Here is a 16,874-nt window from a genome sequence, read left to right as displayed (position 1 = left end):
ATGTTTAATAGAAAAAGATTGTAAAAATTGTTTAAAGTATCTAGAAATATAGGCAGGGCCAGTGTCTGTTTTAATAGAACTAGGAGTTTATGGTGGAGGTTTCTGTATCTAGTAAAACAAAAACTGAATATTTAGCACCAGAGACTCTATTAATCGGGTAAGGATATAAGCAAATAACTTGAATAAGAGCATATAATTTATTTTGTTGAGCAGAATGAAATTTAGTGTAAAAGACTTTGTATTTTTTAAGAGGCCAGAAAGAAAGAAGCTTTGGCATTTTTAGTCCCATAAGAATCACCTGGGCCACTTACTGGATTTCATTTTGTTATCTAGTGCCTAGCACAGTTTCTAGGACAGAGTTGGAAATTAATAAATGTGTACATTCCTGGTATTATAGTCTAAAACTTGCAACACTAATAGTTGCAAACTTAAATGACCCTAATGGTTGTAGAATTTTCTTGCATCTACAAAAGACAGTCCTAGCTGACTGGGCTTAGGAATTTTTCTTCATCTACTTGGGACTTCTTTCCTCCTATCCCTCACTGTCAGATCCCTTGTGCTACCTGACTGCATCTATCCACAGTCTACACACCTAGTTTCTTCTTTGGCTCCAACGCAAAGTCAGAGGCTAGGAGTGAGAAGGTAATCCCCTGTGGCTACATCCCCACAGTAACACCCCCGTAGGCCCCATCCTGCTCCTCACCTGAAAGCCCCTGCCATAGCTCCTGGGATGAAATGCCCCGGGTAGCCTTCCTACCTGAAGAAGGAAGAGGAACAAATACTGAGTCTAGATTTCACTTGGAAATTCAGATGATTAATGTGGGTCAGTCCTAGTCTACAGTTCATTGGAACACAGGGACATTTAGAGAAAACATTTGTGGGAGCTTAAAACTGGATTAGTTTTCCTGTTTGTTCATTATTTTTCTCATTATTATGTGTTAAAAAAAACCAAAAAAACCACCCAAACTTGAAATTTCACCAATGCTGGATTGTATTGAGGAGGGGAGAACTCACAAGTGCATACTCAATTTCACAGGAACCTGGGGAGTAAGGGAAGAGAATCAAGTGGGCTAGGGCCTGTGGGGAGAAACGTGCAGCTGGGGGCCGGCGGAGACCAAGTACACACAGCCTCCCAAAATGACGGTCTCAAGGGGACAGCACTCATTCTCAGCTGTTCAGGTTCTCTGCGTCTTAAGAAACTCACAACTTTGTCACTTTTAAGATAAATGATGAATGAAAATGGTAAGGGTGGCAGAGATGCAAAGCGGGGCCTGGAATGAAAGGTAACATAAACAGCACAGAAAGCAAGGGCACAGCTACACCAAGATGGAGACTCAGTGCGTGCTTCTTGCTTGTGGCATGACTACAGCTATCCAGGTTCACATGAGATGGCTCAGCATGATGCAACTTACAAATACCACATGTGCAAAATGAACCTAGAAACCAAAGAGAAACCATCACATGAAAAATGGGGGCCACAGAGGCAGGTTCTGTAAGGTTCAGAGTATGTGAGAATACATACTGAGAGTAATCCTTCCAAAATTAATGGAATGCTTTCTAACATAAATTAGAGAATAATGCTTTTTCCATTATTGACGAGTTTCAGAGATACCAAACACACTGCTTATCATGAAAATCCAGTAAAGTACGGATGACCATGAAGATAAATGAGAATCTTAATAATAATTCATTCCTGTGTCCATCAGAGGTGACTGAGTTCAAAAATAATTACAAAGCTCCACATCATCACATCTCAAAACGATTCAAATTACCCTCCCACCAACTGTCACCCAGAGTCTACCTTGACAATATTGGCAGGAGTGGCCCATTTATTTATTTATTTTCGCCCATCTCTGGCTAAGATTTTAAAAACCCAAGTTAGGCTATAAAAGGGTAGCAGTTTCTGTCACTTAGGACATTGTCTTCTCTTGAAACCAGTCACTTGCTACAAGGAAGAAACAGATGGTAATAGAAGTTAGTGACCTTATATCCTAATTCAACAATGACAAAAAATCTTCAGGATTCTTCTATGGCATTAAGAAACATTTTTATCTTACCGAGTTCATTCATTGCATGTCTATGCTCTTCATCAAATGAAAGTTTCATTAGAACACACACAGCAGGACAGATCTGATGTTCAACAGGAGCTGGCACTGAAAAATAAAGTTGACATAAACCATAATGCTTTGTTTTCTCAAAGTAGTGATGTTTATTATACCTAAAAAATACTGAGTTTGCAGATATACTTCTCATGCATGGTAGCTTAGTGAATCAACAAGTATTTGCTGAAGAGATGAATAACTACTATACACATGGAAAGGAAAATACAGGTAAAGGGCTTTCCTTGGTTCTGTAAAAATGTTTACCCCTCACCAGCCTTTCACCAAGTCTGCTGGACTAACTCCCATGTAGGTTTATGCTATAATTCAACTAATAACTTAAAAATTATACTGGTTATTTGAAATAATAAAAACATTTTGGTATAAAACTATTTATTTATAATTTATATTTTCAAAGCTGAAAGGCACATGGCTGTATAGAAATGTATAGAGAAACCTAGTGCAACTCTAGTAGAGAAAGTTTATTATATAGACACCAGATAGTAAATAAAAATTTAAAGGAAAAGTGTCTAAGAAAATGTACTTACACATTTAGTGCTATACATAAAATTTCAAAACTGTTACTTGAAATAAAAATTGAAAAACCAAGTCTATTTTTCAGAAGTAATAGTATTTATTCTATTTAACTTGTCTGAGAACAGGTATTAAGAGCACACAATACAAGTCATTACATAATTGTGGACAGCCAAAGAAAACAATCCAGAAAGATAATGTTCTCCCAGTAAAGCAACTTATTAATTCTCCCTAGCCCTAGGACAAACAGAAAGGACATTTCTGCTATATTCTTACTGTTGAAAATTTTTTAATTTTAAATAAATTCACCTTTATACCTAACCCTAAGAGAAATCTACTAAATCTTTATAGATCAAGTTCTCATCATCAGTCTTTCTCCTGCTCCCCCAATCAAGATACTGACTCGATAGTCCTTTGCTGTGTGTATGTCTATGTGTGGGTTCTTACCAGGTGAAAGGAGGTCTTACCTTATATACTTACTGCTTTTGGTTCTTCCCATAGGAATGAAGTAACTTATCTCCTCAAGGGTCCCAACTCCCATGATCCCTGCTCCTGGGGGAGAGGGTTTCTCCCTGAGAAAAGAGCTGGGTGGCTGATCACCCCAGCAGCTGGGGCCCCAAGGCCTGAAGACAGGCAGTGAAGTGGGAAGGACACTGGGCTGAGGGTCAGGGGGTCTGGCCTCTGGCCCTGGATCCCCCACCCACTACCTGTGAAGCCACAGGCAAGTCTTTTGGCCTCTCTGAACCTCAGTCTCTTCATCTGTAAAATGAAGATGATAATATCTTCTCTTCCTACTTCACAAGGCTGTTCTAAGGATCAAATAACAGATATAACACAGCTCTGCATCCACTGAGTAAAGCGATATGCAAATATAAGAGAATGGCTTGGTCACTCACAGCTGAAGGAACTTACGTAAAGTCACTTTCCTGAGCTTAATCTCAAGAGAAGGAGAACATAATCGCTCAAGTTCTTTCTAGATCAACTATGCTATGACTGTTTAAGTCTACTTTGATTTTCTGTTATTTTCTGGTTGTACTGTAGTGCACACAACATTTCCCTTTGCTAACTTTTTTTCCTAGGGAAATAGAGAAATTAAGCTTTAAACTATGTGAGCGGTGCAGGTGGCTAATATGAATTTCCCACTCTGATTCATAAAGACACCGTCCTAATTAAAAAACTTTTCATTTCAAAAACTTTTACATTTGCTTTGTCACATGCACCATATGGAACATACTTGGATTTTTGTCCTGGTCCATGCCTTGTTCATGGGCTTCTTGCCACTCCCAACAGGTTTCACAGTAAGCTCGTATCTGTTCCAAAAGATGAAGGACTCGGATTTCACGCCTGCCTCTCTTGTCATCAGGCTGTGAGTGAATGATGTTGTGGAGTGCTGCACTGGCCCTGGCCAGAGCCTCTTTACCGCCCCAGGAATTGCTCAACAACACAGAGTCTTTGTCATTGCCGTGTAAAAGCTGGATGAGGAGAGGAAGACATCCAGACTGTCGCATGGATATACAGCTGTCTTGGGAGCTAGACATAGCTAGCAAAGTTCACGACATATCATCCTTATCATGAGTACCAAGCATTGACAACAATGAATACACCATTTCCACCTGTGGGCCAAATGAGTTTAGAAACAAAATTATGACTTTAATAGCCAAAAGCCAACACCAATGAAGTGATGAATGGGATATTAGCTGTAACTCAAACAAAAACAGAAACAAAAACAAAAATCTCTTTCCAGGATGAAGTAATGAGCGTTATTTCAAAATCCATATTGCTATAATCATTATCACCATCTTCTTTATGAGTAAATATTAGTAGTGGTAGTATATAGTCATAAGGAGACAGTAGGTTCTTGCATACCTAAACTGCTATTATCTGGATCAGTGGGTGAAAATCTGTTATCATAATGAAAGACAATCAACTGATTTTTCTCTTTCTCACATCTCCCCCACCCACCACACACACACACACCTACCAACACATACAGAGCAAGAAATGTGGTTTATCTAAAATTCTTTACACAATTAAAAATTTTACTTTTTAAAATCTACAACCATAATCAGTAAAATGTTTTTTAGCAATTACTATTTACTAAGTACTGGTTCTAAGCAATTGCTAACCGTCACCAGATTATAATATTGTTAAAATTATGATATCTCCCTTATACATGTAAAAGTATTTTCTCATAAAGGGATCATATAGGGATGATCCCTGATCATATAGAGATACAAAGTCAATATTCTTATTTAATTTTTTTTAAGCAGCTGGTAAGCATCATTACTCCCTTCCTGTAAATTCCAAGAATTTACTCAGAAGCAGATCAGAAACAGGAAATAGCACCCAGTCATCCTGTCCTGTGATCAACCGCATTTTTTAAAAGCAAGAGCTACTGTGTGAAAGTTGAGGCTATTATAGAAATGCATCATATCTATAAATTAGTGGTTCCAAACCAGGGGCAACTTTAGCCACCTTGAGACTCTTCTGGTAATGTCCTACTATTTGCAAGTGAGCTGTGTGACACAAGCAGGTTACCAGAGTTCTCTGAGGTCCAGCTGTCTCAGCTGCCAAACAGAGTAATTTACCTAATAGGGTTTTCTTTGTGAAGATTAACTAAAGTCACACATGTATACAGGACAGTAGCTGGCATTCAAAAATGTAGTAAGGTCTTAATATTATCATGCAAAAATCACTCCAAAAGGAAATGGTATTCAAGCTGCCAGTTTTCAAGCAATAGTACTCTTATATATTAAAGGTTTTCTTTACAGTAAAAACTACTCGTGTTGGACAGACTGGGGTGGAATTCTAATTTAATTACCATCTTTTTGGCTTTAGTATTCTCACTTAAAAGAGGGGCAAGAATAACACATTCAAAGGGTTTTGGAAAAGATCAGAGATAGTTTACATACAAGTCTTAGCAGTTACTGGCATATTAGTGATCCCAAGTAGTAACTATTGTGAGTTACTAAAAGGATTAAGTTTTATATTAATAATATCACTGCTACTCTAAAATTCATTTCTTATATCGACATTAGTTATGTAATGCTTTTCCTCAGAGCCATTATATTACTAAAGTAAAGAAAGAGTATGTAGAATATGCTATGAAAACAAGGAAGTATTTAGATGTAATGGAAAATATACCGTTTAAAAAATAGTCCCCGTGCTCCAAATGTAGTGCTTCAAAGGAGGCAGACACAGACTGCATGGGCAGGCGCGAGGGCCCTGGGTCAGAAAACGCTCTGTAAAGAAGGAAAGCCCAAGAAGAGCTCTGCAGGCTGGCGAGGACCCTGAGGGTCACTGTGCAGCAGGGTGGGAAGTGGAGGGCTGCACCACTGCAGCCAGGGCAGCCAGGCAGAAAGTCACGGGGAGGGGAGAGCTCAGGGGGGCGAGCCAGCTGTGGGCTGCACCTCAGGATGCTTGCAGAGACCTGGCTGTCATTTCTTTAAGAGACTGCGATGATGGAAACAAAAGAATACTTAAGCCAAAATTAAAAGAAGCATGAAGAATGTTTTAGTAGAGCACTCAGAGTTCTAGCGACAAGACTCTATAATCCGTTACCTTGGTTCCCAGATGACTGGTCAGCCTTCAAGGAGCTTAATGTGTGCTACTAGAGCTCAAAACACTGGCTGTTTCATGATCTATTCGTGTACTTGACCCCTAGAAATTAAGCAAATTATAGACAGTATAATTTAGATTATAGATAAATATAGCTAGCTTCATGCTAAGATACTCCAAATGAACTGTCTTTAGGGTAAATAGCTAAATATACCATTAAAGTGTGAACATTTATAACTGCTCAAAATGAGTATTTTTATCTATAAACTTGAGTAGAATTTAGAGAAAGACTGAAGGAGGAAAAAAAAAAACTGTTGTAAAAGACAAAGTACAATGTAGAAGAAACCAAACACTGAAGACATTCTAAGAGTAATATTCTTTCCCAAATCAAAAGGCATGAAACCATATTCAGCTAAATATACACTGGCTGGAAGAAAGCCCCATTGAGTGATGAAATGCTTCCCAAGGCCCACTAGACTTCACACTCCAGGATGTCTGGCTCTAGGTGAGTGACCACACCATCGTGGTCATCTGGGTCATGAAGGTCTTTTTTGTGCACTTCTTCTGTGTATTCTTGCCACCTCTTCTTAGCATCTTCTGCTTGTTATGTCCATACCATTTCTGTCCTTTCTTGGTGCAATGCTAGTCTGTAGGAATGTAAGTGAGTAAGACACCCCCACCCTCGCTGCATATGGAGCCTGGACAGGTTGCTCAACATGTAAACACACAGTGCCGTGACGAGCGCAGGTGTGCAGACAGGAGTGGCGGGCACTCAGCTCAGGATTGTAGAGTAAAGGGCTGTCTGACTGTGAACGACAGAGAGGTGTCTCCTTAAAAAAGAGGAGGGTCAGCCACACAGCAGCTCAGATGAGGCAGAGGCCCTAAGCACAGGTCACAAAGAATGTGTACGTGTGTGTGTGCCTGTGAGAGAGAGAGAGAGAGAGAGAGAGAGAGAGAGAGAGAGAGAGAGAGAGAGAGAGAGACAGAGAAACTGACTCACTTGGAGATTAAGAGCTTCTTCTGATTGCAATAAGGAGGATGGAGTTGAGGGACCAAGACTCAAGATAAAGAGAGCAGGTGGGAGACTTTTAAGGAAATTTTGGCAAAGGGCTGCTTTTGATCTACAGGAGGAAATGAATGACTCCTTATGCTGAAGCAAGCATACTGTCTTTAAGGATATCTAAATACTTTGACTGTTTCTGGTGGTGAGGATGTAACACAACCCGTAAGGAGCCTTGTCTTCTAGAATTCACCACCTTGTGAACTACTCCTGTGGTTAAGTGTAGGCCAGATTTTGTGTAAGGCTTTTAGCGAACAGACTGCTATAGATATGATGAGAAGTCACTTTCAAGATAAGTTTACAAAAACTGTGGCTTCCATCCTGGACACCCTCTCTTGTTCTTCTCTGAGGGATTGCCAGATACTACACTATGAACTGCTCTTTGCAGAGGCCTTGGTGGCAAGAAATGATACCACTGGCCGACAGCCTGGACATCTCAGGCCTGCTAACAGTCATATGGTGAGTTTAGAAGCAGATCCTCCCCTCATCAAATCTTGAAATGACTGTGGCCCCAGCCAACATGGCGACTGCAGCCTATGAGAGACCCTGAACCAGAGGCACTCAGCTAAGCTGCACCAGGATTCCTGACCTACAAAGACAATAAATGGTTGCTGATTTAAGCTGCTAAATTTGTCAGGCAGCAATAGATAACTAACATATTGTTTGAAACAGAAGAGAAACAAGAGGTTACATTACAAAGCAAGGAAAAACCCATGTCTACGATGAAACATGTTCTGACATTCATTTCAGTGTAGACATCAATCACCTTTAAGCTTCAGACTTAGTATCTTTCTATATAGATTCTTGATTTTGGGACACTCTCCACTCTGCTCTCCCAAACTCTCTAGCTAGAAACCTAGATGGATTTATTATAAGGAGATTCCAAGAGAACATTCCCATACCCATACTACCTATAAGCCAGAACTTGAGTCTTGAGAATCTTTCCTGGGCCTTTTTATTATGATTAAGTCTGCACCAACATCCTTCAGAGGGACCAGAGAAGCAGTAACCTGTAAGAAATGGTTATCGTTGTTCGGTCGCTAAGCCAAGTCTGACTCTCTGTGACCCCATGGACTGCAGCATGCCAAGCTGTCCTTCACTATCTCCTGGAGTTTACTCAAACTCATGTCCTTTGAGTTGGTGATGCCATCCAACAATCTCATCCTCCTTTGCCCCCTTCTCCTCTTGTGCTCAATCTTTCCCAGCATCAGGGTCTTTTTCAATGACTTGCCTCTTTGCATCAGGTGGCCAAAGTATTGGAGCTTCCGGATCAGTTCTTCCAATGAATATTCAGGGTTGATTTCATTTACTATTGACTGGTTTGATCTCCCTGTAGTCCATGGGACTCTCAAGAGTCCTCTCCAACACCACAGTTCAAAAGCATCAATTCTTCACTGCTCAGCCTTCTTTACAGTCCAAATCTCTCATCCGTATATGACTACTAGAAAAACCATAGCTTTGACTATATGAACCTTTGTCAGCAAAGTGACGCCTCTGCTTTTTAATATGCTGTCTAGGTTGGTCATAGCTTTTCACCCAAGGAGCAAGTGTCTTTTAATTTCATGGCTGCAGTCACCATTCGCAGTGATTTTGGAACCCAAGAAAATAACATCTGCCACTGTTCCCACTTTTCCCATCGACTTGCCATGAAATGATAAGACAGGATGCCATGATCTTCATTCTTTGAATGTTGAATATTAAGCCAGCCTTTTCACTCTCCTCTTTCACCTTCATCAAGCGGTTCTTTAGTTCCTCTTCACTTTCAGCCATTAGAGTGGTATCATCTGCATATCTGAGGTTGCTGATATTCCTTCCAACAATCCTGATTCCAGCTTGTGAGTCTCCTAGCCTGGCATTTCTCATGATGTACTCTGCATATAAGTTAAATAAGCAGGGTGACAATATACAGCCTTGATGTACTCCTTTCTAGATTTTTAACCAGTCTGTTGTTTCATGTCTGGTTCTAACTGTTGCTTCTGACCTGCATCTCCTTTTCAACACACATTAGAATCAAGCACTTCTCTATCTTCTGGTCCTCCTTTATCCACCTTTCAATATCCACTGCCATCAGAGGCACTCAAATGTGTGCCGAGGGGCCCAAGAAGGACTATGCCTGGCAGTTCAATCAGTACAGCTGGGACACAGTCAATTTCAACTACACTTGCTGGGTACAAATCCCTCTTCTATTATCTACTTGCTCACTTTAGGAAGGGACTCAAAAAACAGTATTTTTCTGAGAAAACAAAACAAAACAAAGTGACTCTAAGAAGTTCACCATAAAGGTAGCAACAGTCTCCAACTCTCTGTGAAACTGTGTAAGAGGGAGAAGAAGCAAAAGAAGCAAGCACCCTCCTCACCTTGCCTTTTTTCATACAGATGGTACACGGAAGTGGCCCAACAGTAGATGAGAAGTTTCTCTTTATTAAAGTACTACAGCTAATTCTACAACCCTTAGTGAATTAATAAAGGTAGACATTAAGTATAAATGCTGTGAATATCACAAAAAGATGTTATGTGCTTTCTGGTGGAAGACCACTATGCTACCTATGAAAGTCTCAGGCATAGAATGAGGGCCTGAGACCAAATCTGATCACATTGCTAGACCCAATACCAATTTACAGGGAATACAGAAGACAGAGAGATAGGTCAAACTTCACCATGCAGATGTTCCTAGCAAAATTCAGACTATGGAAAACTTGAGAAGACAAATAACTTTGGTTATTCAATAAATATACAGCAAAAATCTAAGAGACAAAGAAGAAATCTATAGATTAAAAGAAATTTCAAAGACACACTAACCAATCTCTGTGCATGAACTTTATCTGGCCCTTGTGTCAAATAAATTTAAAAATTATGACATTTACGAAGCAACTGCAAATTTGAAATCTGATGCTACCGAGGAACTACTGTTAGTTTCTTTGGGAGTGTAATAATGGCATAATAGTTATGTATTCTAGGTGTCCTCTGGCTGCAGGACTGCTTTAGCAATTCTGGGCCTTTTGTAGTTCCATAGAAATTTTAGTATTATTTGTTCTAGTTCTGTGAAAAATGTCATAGGCATCTTGACAGGAATTGCATTAAATCTGCAGAGTGCTTTGGGACTTCGGACAATACTACCAAGCTACAGTAATCAAAACAGCATGGCATTTGTACAGAAACATGACAGATAGACACACAGACCAAAAGAACAGGATAGAGAACCCAGAAGTAAACCCACATACCTACAGTCAGTTAATCCTTGACAAAGGAGATAAGAACACACAACGGAGAAGAGACGGTCTTTTCAGCCAGTGACACTAGGAAAGCTGGACAGCTACATGTAAATCAGTGAAGTCAGCACACACCCTCACACCATAAACAAACAAGCCCCCCAAATCCCTCAAATTGTTTTAAAGACATAAGTATAAGACATGATACCATAAAACTTCTGGAAGAAAACATAGGCAAAATAGTCTCATAGTCTCAAATTATAGCAATATTTTCTTAGATCAGCCTCCCAAGGGAAAACAAATAAAAGCAAAAATAAATAAACGGGACCTAGTCAAACTTAAAAGATTTTTTTCCAGTAAAGAAAACTATCAACAAAACAGAAACACAGCCTACAGACTGGGAGAAAATATTTGATTGACAGTCAATATCCAAAATGTACAAACAGCTCATACAACTCAGTATCAAAAAAATAAAAATAAAAAATAAAAGCAACAAAAATCAAAGGATGGACAGAAGACCTAAACAGACATTCCTTCAAAAGGCATACAGATAGCCAACAAATCATGAAAAGATGCTCAACATCACTGATTACTGAGAAATTCAAATTAAAAATGGCCACCATCAAAGCAAAAAGTCTGGAGAGCATGTGGAGAAAAGGAAATCCTTCTACACTGTTAGTGGGAATATAAATTGGTACAGCCACAATGAAAACCGGTATGGAGGTTTCTTAAAAAACTAAAAATAGAGTTACCACATGATCCAGCAATCTCACTCCTGGGCATAAATCCAAAAAAGATGAAAACTCTAATCTGAAAAGATAAATGCACCCAAATGTTCACAGCAACACTATTTATATTAACCAAGACCTGGAAAGAACCCAAGTACCCATCAACAGATGATGGTTTTAAGAAGATACAATGGTTTAAGAAGTCACAAAAAAGAATGAAATACTGCCACTTGCAGCACCATGGATGGAGCTAGAGAATGCCATACTAAGTGAGGGAGTCAGACAAAGACAGACATTATATGAGATCACTTATATGTACAGTCTAAAAAATAATACAAATATATCTACACACAAAACAGAAATAGACTCACAGACACAGAAAACAAACTTACGGTTACCACAGATGACAGAGAAGGACAAATTAAAGGTATGGGATCAACAGATATAAATAATCCAAAAAATATGTATATGTTACTGAATCACTTTGCTGTAGAGCTAAAACTAACACAATAATGTAAATCAACTGTATTTTCAATTTAAAAGAAAGTATTCTTAGACACAGAAAACAAACTTATAGTTATTAAAGGGGAAATGGGAGGAGGGATAAATTAGGAGTATGGGATTAACAGATACATACACTTTGATATATATAAAATAAACAAGGATTTACTTTATAGTATGTGCATGTGTGCATGCTAAGTCGCTTCAGTCACATCCAACTCTTTGTGACCCTATGGACCATAGCCCGCCAGGCTCCTCTGTCCATGGGATTCTCTAGGCAACAACACTGAAGTGGGTTGCCATGCCCTCGAGATCTACCCAACCCAGGGATCAAACCCGCAGCTCTTTTGTCTCCTGCACTGGCAGGCAAGTTCTTTACCACTAGCACCACCTGGGAAGCCCTAGCGAATTTTATTCAATATCTTGTAATAACCTAAAATGGAAAAGAATTGGAAAAATACAATATAACTGAATCACTTTGCTGTATACCTGAAACTAACAATGTTAGGAATCAACTACATTTCAATTAAAAAAATGTTATATTCTGTAAATACACAGTGAAGTATTTAATATTTAAGCAAAAAATGATGATGTCTGGGATCTTTTCCAAAAATAAAATCAGAGGACAAAGTATATAGGGTACCTGCAGATTACTCTATTACTCTGTTTGCCTCTGTATATATTTGAAATTTTCCATAATAACAGGCTTAAAAACATATTATTGGCAGTGGAAAAGGTTCTCCTACCATTTCATCTCTTTCCCAGTCTTGTTTGAACTTCATCACTACTTACTGGTTGTCTCACTAGAGATCTGGTTCTAAACATTAAATGGAAAAGCTGAGATCGATTCATAAATGAATTACACATAAAGTTATATACTAAGCAAGTAGGGATCTAGCCCATATAATTTATTTCTAGCTTTCTCTTTTCATTTAACATTCAAGGGAGATTAATCACAGATCAAAAATCCCTCTTTCTAGAAGGGATGTTAGTTATCCCTTCCAACCTACATATATTCATTGCTATTATCTACTATTTATTTATCAGGGACTGTGGGGATATAAAAATGAATAAAACTGGAAAGAATCTTTGTCTTTCTGGAGCTTACAATTTAGTAGGGAGAACAGAAATAACCACATAAATAAATATAAAACTGCAAATGTGGTCTTCAAGGTGAGAAGAACAAGCGAGGACAGCCTGTAATGGGATGTGAACAGTTCAAGCCTCTTGAGAGAAATCACGCTAAAGTTCAGACACACACAAACTGCTGTTAACTGAGTGAAGTGGGATGAGAAGGCACAAGAGGGAATGGGCAGATGGTGTGCAGGCTGCAGCAGAGGAAGCCGTCAAGGGGAAGTCCTGAAGGGCCAGCGTGGCAGGCGTGCTGAGAGCAAAGGGTGACAGACAGCTGGCAAGTTTAGGCAGGAGCCAGGTTATACAGGTCGTAGTAAGGCTTGTCTTTTTCTGAGAATCAATGGATGCCAACAAAGGATTTTACCAAGAGGGTGATTTACTCGTGAAAGATCATTCTGGCAGAGTGGCTGTGGGCAGGAAACCAGGTGAGGTACAATGAACTTCCTTCCCCAAGGGCACTAGGGCAGGAGCTTGATGGATCATATTACTGTGATTCTGAGAAAGTCAAAGAGATTATTTTCAGTTTTGTTAGTGTCAACTGTTTTGTCTCTGGAGCAAATAACAAAAGAAATGAACAAACCCCAAGAGTCTGACAGGTAAAGGGATTTTGGCATAACTGGATCACAGTCTCACAGACACACCTCTTATCTACATTAAGATCTGGAAGTAGCTGTAGCGTCATTAATGTGATTTTGGTTTTTGTCTTGTAAGTTTGTTATGATTTTATCGCACACTAAAGTCTTACATTTTTAAATGAAGCCTATGGTTCTTTTATGGTTTCCTACTCACTTCATGATTATAAAAACTCTATGCTCATTTCCTTAACTTTTAATATTTCTAACAGTTTTCATTTGGGGGACTTCCCTGGTGATTCAGTGATTAAGAATCTGCCTTCTAATGCAGGGGATGCGAGTTTGACCCCTGGTCTGGGAACTAAGATCCCACATACTGCAAGGCAACTAAGTCCGAGGGCCACGACTTCTGGGCCTGCACGGCGTAACAGAAGATCCCGCATGCCGCAGGGAAGAAGATCTCACATGCCACGACTAAGACACAACATAGGTAAATAAGTAAACTGTTTTTTAAAGTTTTCATCTTTGACATTAAATCTAATATATTCAGAGTTAAATTCTGATATAAGAAATGAGATAAGAATTCAATTAAAAAAATAAATATTGAGCTTATTGGCTAGGTGAGGCTTTAAAGGATATAATAATTGAAATATGACCCCAAAGTATTAATAGTGGGTCTTAATCCTAAAGCAAAAAAAAAAAGATTTTTGTCAAGAAGACAGAACTTCTTTCTACATATGTGTAGGAACACATGATAATCCCAGAGAACTCCCTAAGTAGTAGACAAAGAACCCAAATGTACTATTGGAATATAATTTTTTTTGCCCTAATTTACCATCTGTAGAGTATTATCCAGTACAATGTGGACCAGTAATATTAAAATGAAGTATATTTTTGTTTAAATGTGGTAAATTTAAATATTTAAATTAAGTATGAGACATTTTAAGCTTTAAATTTTAATGAACTAATAGAACAAATAAATAGTATCATTAAAAGTAATCTATAGGCACTAAAGGAATATTTTATATCAACAGTAAGAAAATTTCCTTAAAATCAACTTAGTTGAAACTGTATTTTAAAAAATCATTCATTTAAAACATAAAATATTGCTTGAAAAAATGTGGAGAATACAGAACACTCCAAAGAAAAATACTCATTAGGATACATTCCAATCAAACTCTAATAGAAAACTGATGGCAGCACAACAAGATAATGTTCTACATTTTAAAAAATTGTCTTCCATAATTTTGCTAAAGATGATAATAGTAAATATGACTAGGGTATTTATTTACTTTTATTTTAATGGGCATTAGAATTGTTTATTTAAATGCTAGGTTTCTATAATCCTGGAATACAACTGAAGATGAAAATATTAACTCTTTATGATTTTTTTAAAAAACACAAAAATATCTTAGAATGCCACAGAGAAAGAGCAAATCTATTCAATGCAAGCAGTAATAACTAGGTCAAATCACATATGACCAAAATGCAGCTTAGTATTTATTTTTCAAAGAAACTCCACTCACATTAATCATTTTAGGCTAAAACAGAGACACATACTTTAGAGCTATAAAATATACTTGGAAATTTGAAAGCTTCATAGTTAAATATAATAAAGAAAAATGACATAGCATTTTAGTACTGAATTCTTCTGGAGATATCCATTTAGGAAGGAAACAGGTCATGTGAGAATCATCTCACTCAGTATTTCTTTTAAAATATTTAAATAGTTAACTAGAGAAGAAATTAATAAAATAATCTATTTACCTGACCGCTACCCACAGTTGCCATGTTGATTTCTGCCACTCCTTGACCTTCATTCTGCCGTTCGGCTTCATGTGAGCCAGCTTCATGCTTGCTCTGAGATGACCTCTGTTAATATGGAGTTAACATCAATACATACAAAAACGGTGCATGCTTTCTCAGCCCACAGCGTTCCTTCTTTCTTGCTCTAAAGCTCTGAGGGCCTCAATGACACAGGTTCACAAAAGCACGGAGCTGCACTCCATAGCCTCCAGCGGGCTGTCAGCTGCCTGTCTCGGTCACAGCAAAGTGAAGTGCGTCCCTCGAACACTAGGGCTGCACAAGGCAAAGGGTTTTCTGAGACCCACAGAAACACCATCCTCCACCAGCTGTGCTCACATCACTATCGGGGACATAACCCAACTAGAGCAAATAACTGTCTTTTCCGCAAGGTCACATGGTTCTGGTATTTAATAGAGCTGCAAATATAGCAGTTACTATAGCTTATAAATACCTTCTATGTAAGTATATTTATACTTACACACACATATATTTTTATATACATCTGCTAATAAAAGTAATATGAAACCAACAGATAAGCTCTTAGATTCTAATATGAATAAAACCAAAACCTTTTCTAATGTAACCACCATCTGTTAGGTAAAGTGAAAGGGCAAGATTATATCCAGTAAAAGCAGTAATTTCAAGACAGATTATATCTAGTACAAAGCAGTCACTTTGAAAACTATCACCACAGAATCAAAGAAAGAAAATAATCAAGTATCTTTTATAGAAACAATTACCAGTGTGCCTCCTCTAGGAACATTATAGGCAAAATTAAAAATTACACATTAAAAATTGTGACATAATAATGGAAAACTATGTTACAAAATGGCTTCCACTGGAATTTATTTAAACATAAAGCTTTCCTAGACCATTTAAAATGTGACTTTAAAATAATTTACATATACTATTTCCATCAATAAACAAGTGTAAGTTATACATAGGCAAAAGAGAAGTAGTCCCAATAATTCAGAAACAAGAAAAAACAGTACCTTGGGAAAGTGATACCACAAAATTCAACAAAATCATCTAAAGCAGAGAATACAAAGTCAGTGAAGAGAAAAAATGAATCAACGAGCACTAAATCTACAAAGATTTGACACTGACATCACTGAAGATGTCAATATAAAAGTAATTATTGAGTATGTGCTATGTCAGTTACTTGCAATAGGGCTGGAGAACACAGTACTGACAAACCCAGGCATCGTTCAACGCACTCTTCCAGATTTAGTCTAGTCAGGGATGCTATCAAATAATGAAAGAAACAACAGTAAAGTTAAACACTTTGACAAGCACTCTGAAAAAAGAGCACAAGTTGCTTATAAGGATACATAACAGAGGGACATCAGACATTGTGGGAGTCAGGGGAAGTGCTCTCTTAGGAAGTATTGTTTGGACTGAGATCTAAAATATAAACAGGAGTTCTAGGAAACGGGATATGGCAGAGGATGAAGGAAACAGAGACCACATGCAAAAATTTAGGGAAATAGAGACCATATGCAAAGGAGCTGTGATGGGAGAAACGTGGTTTGCTCTAGGATATCAAAGAACTACAGTGTGAAGAGTAGAACAGAGAGATGGTTAAAAAAAGGAACTTAATGATTTTGTTGAATTTTAGTGTGATTCTCAGATGGCACTCATGCCCCCACATAACCAATACTCTAAAGGAAAAA

At 38.2% G+C, this 16,874-nt stretch overlaps 1 long non-coding RNA gene across 1 annotated transcript; it reads right to left on the bottom strand.

The window, feature by feature from the left end:
* Positions 1-4,150: 4,150 nt before the first annotated feature.
* On the bottom strand, positions 4,151-15,315 carry LOC136155419 (uncharacterized). The gene is made up of 4 exons (XR_010660814.1): positions 15,163-15,315; positions 13,188-13,318; positions 6,195-6,293; positions 4,151-4,246 (listed from the first exon to the last, which is right to left on the bottom strand). It is a non-coding gene; the product is annotated as an uncharacterized lncRNA (long non-coding RNA).
* Between the last annotated feature and the right edge of the window lie 1,559 nt (positions 15,316-16,874).

The sequence above is a fragment of the Muntiacus reevesi genome, unplaced genomic scaffold (assembly GCF_963930625.1).
Source record: "Muntiacus reevesi unplaced genomic scaffold, mMunRee1.1 SCAFFOLD_57, whole genome shotgun sequence".
NCBI lineage: Eukaryota > Metazoa > Chordata > Mammalia > Artiodactyla > Cervidae > Muntiacus > Muntiacus reevesi.
The sequence above is the reverse complement of the archived record's forward strand: the minus strand, read 5'-3'. Positions and strand labels throughout refer to the sequence as shown.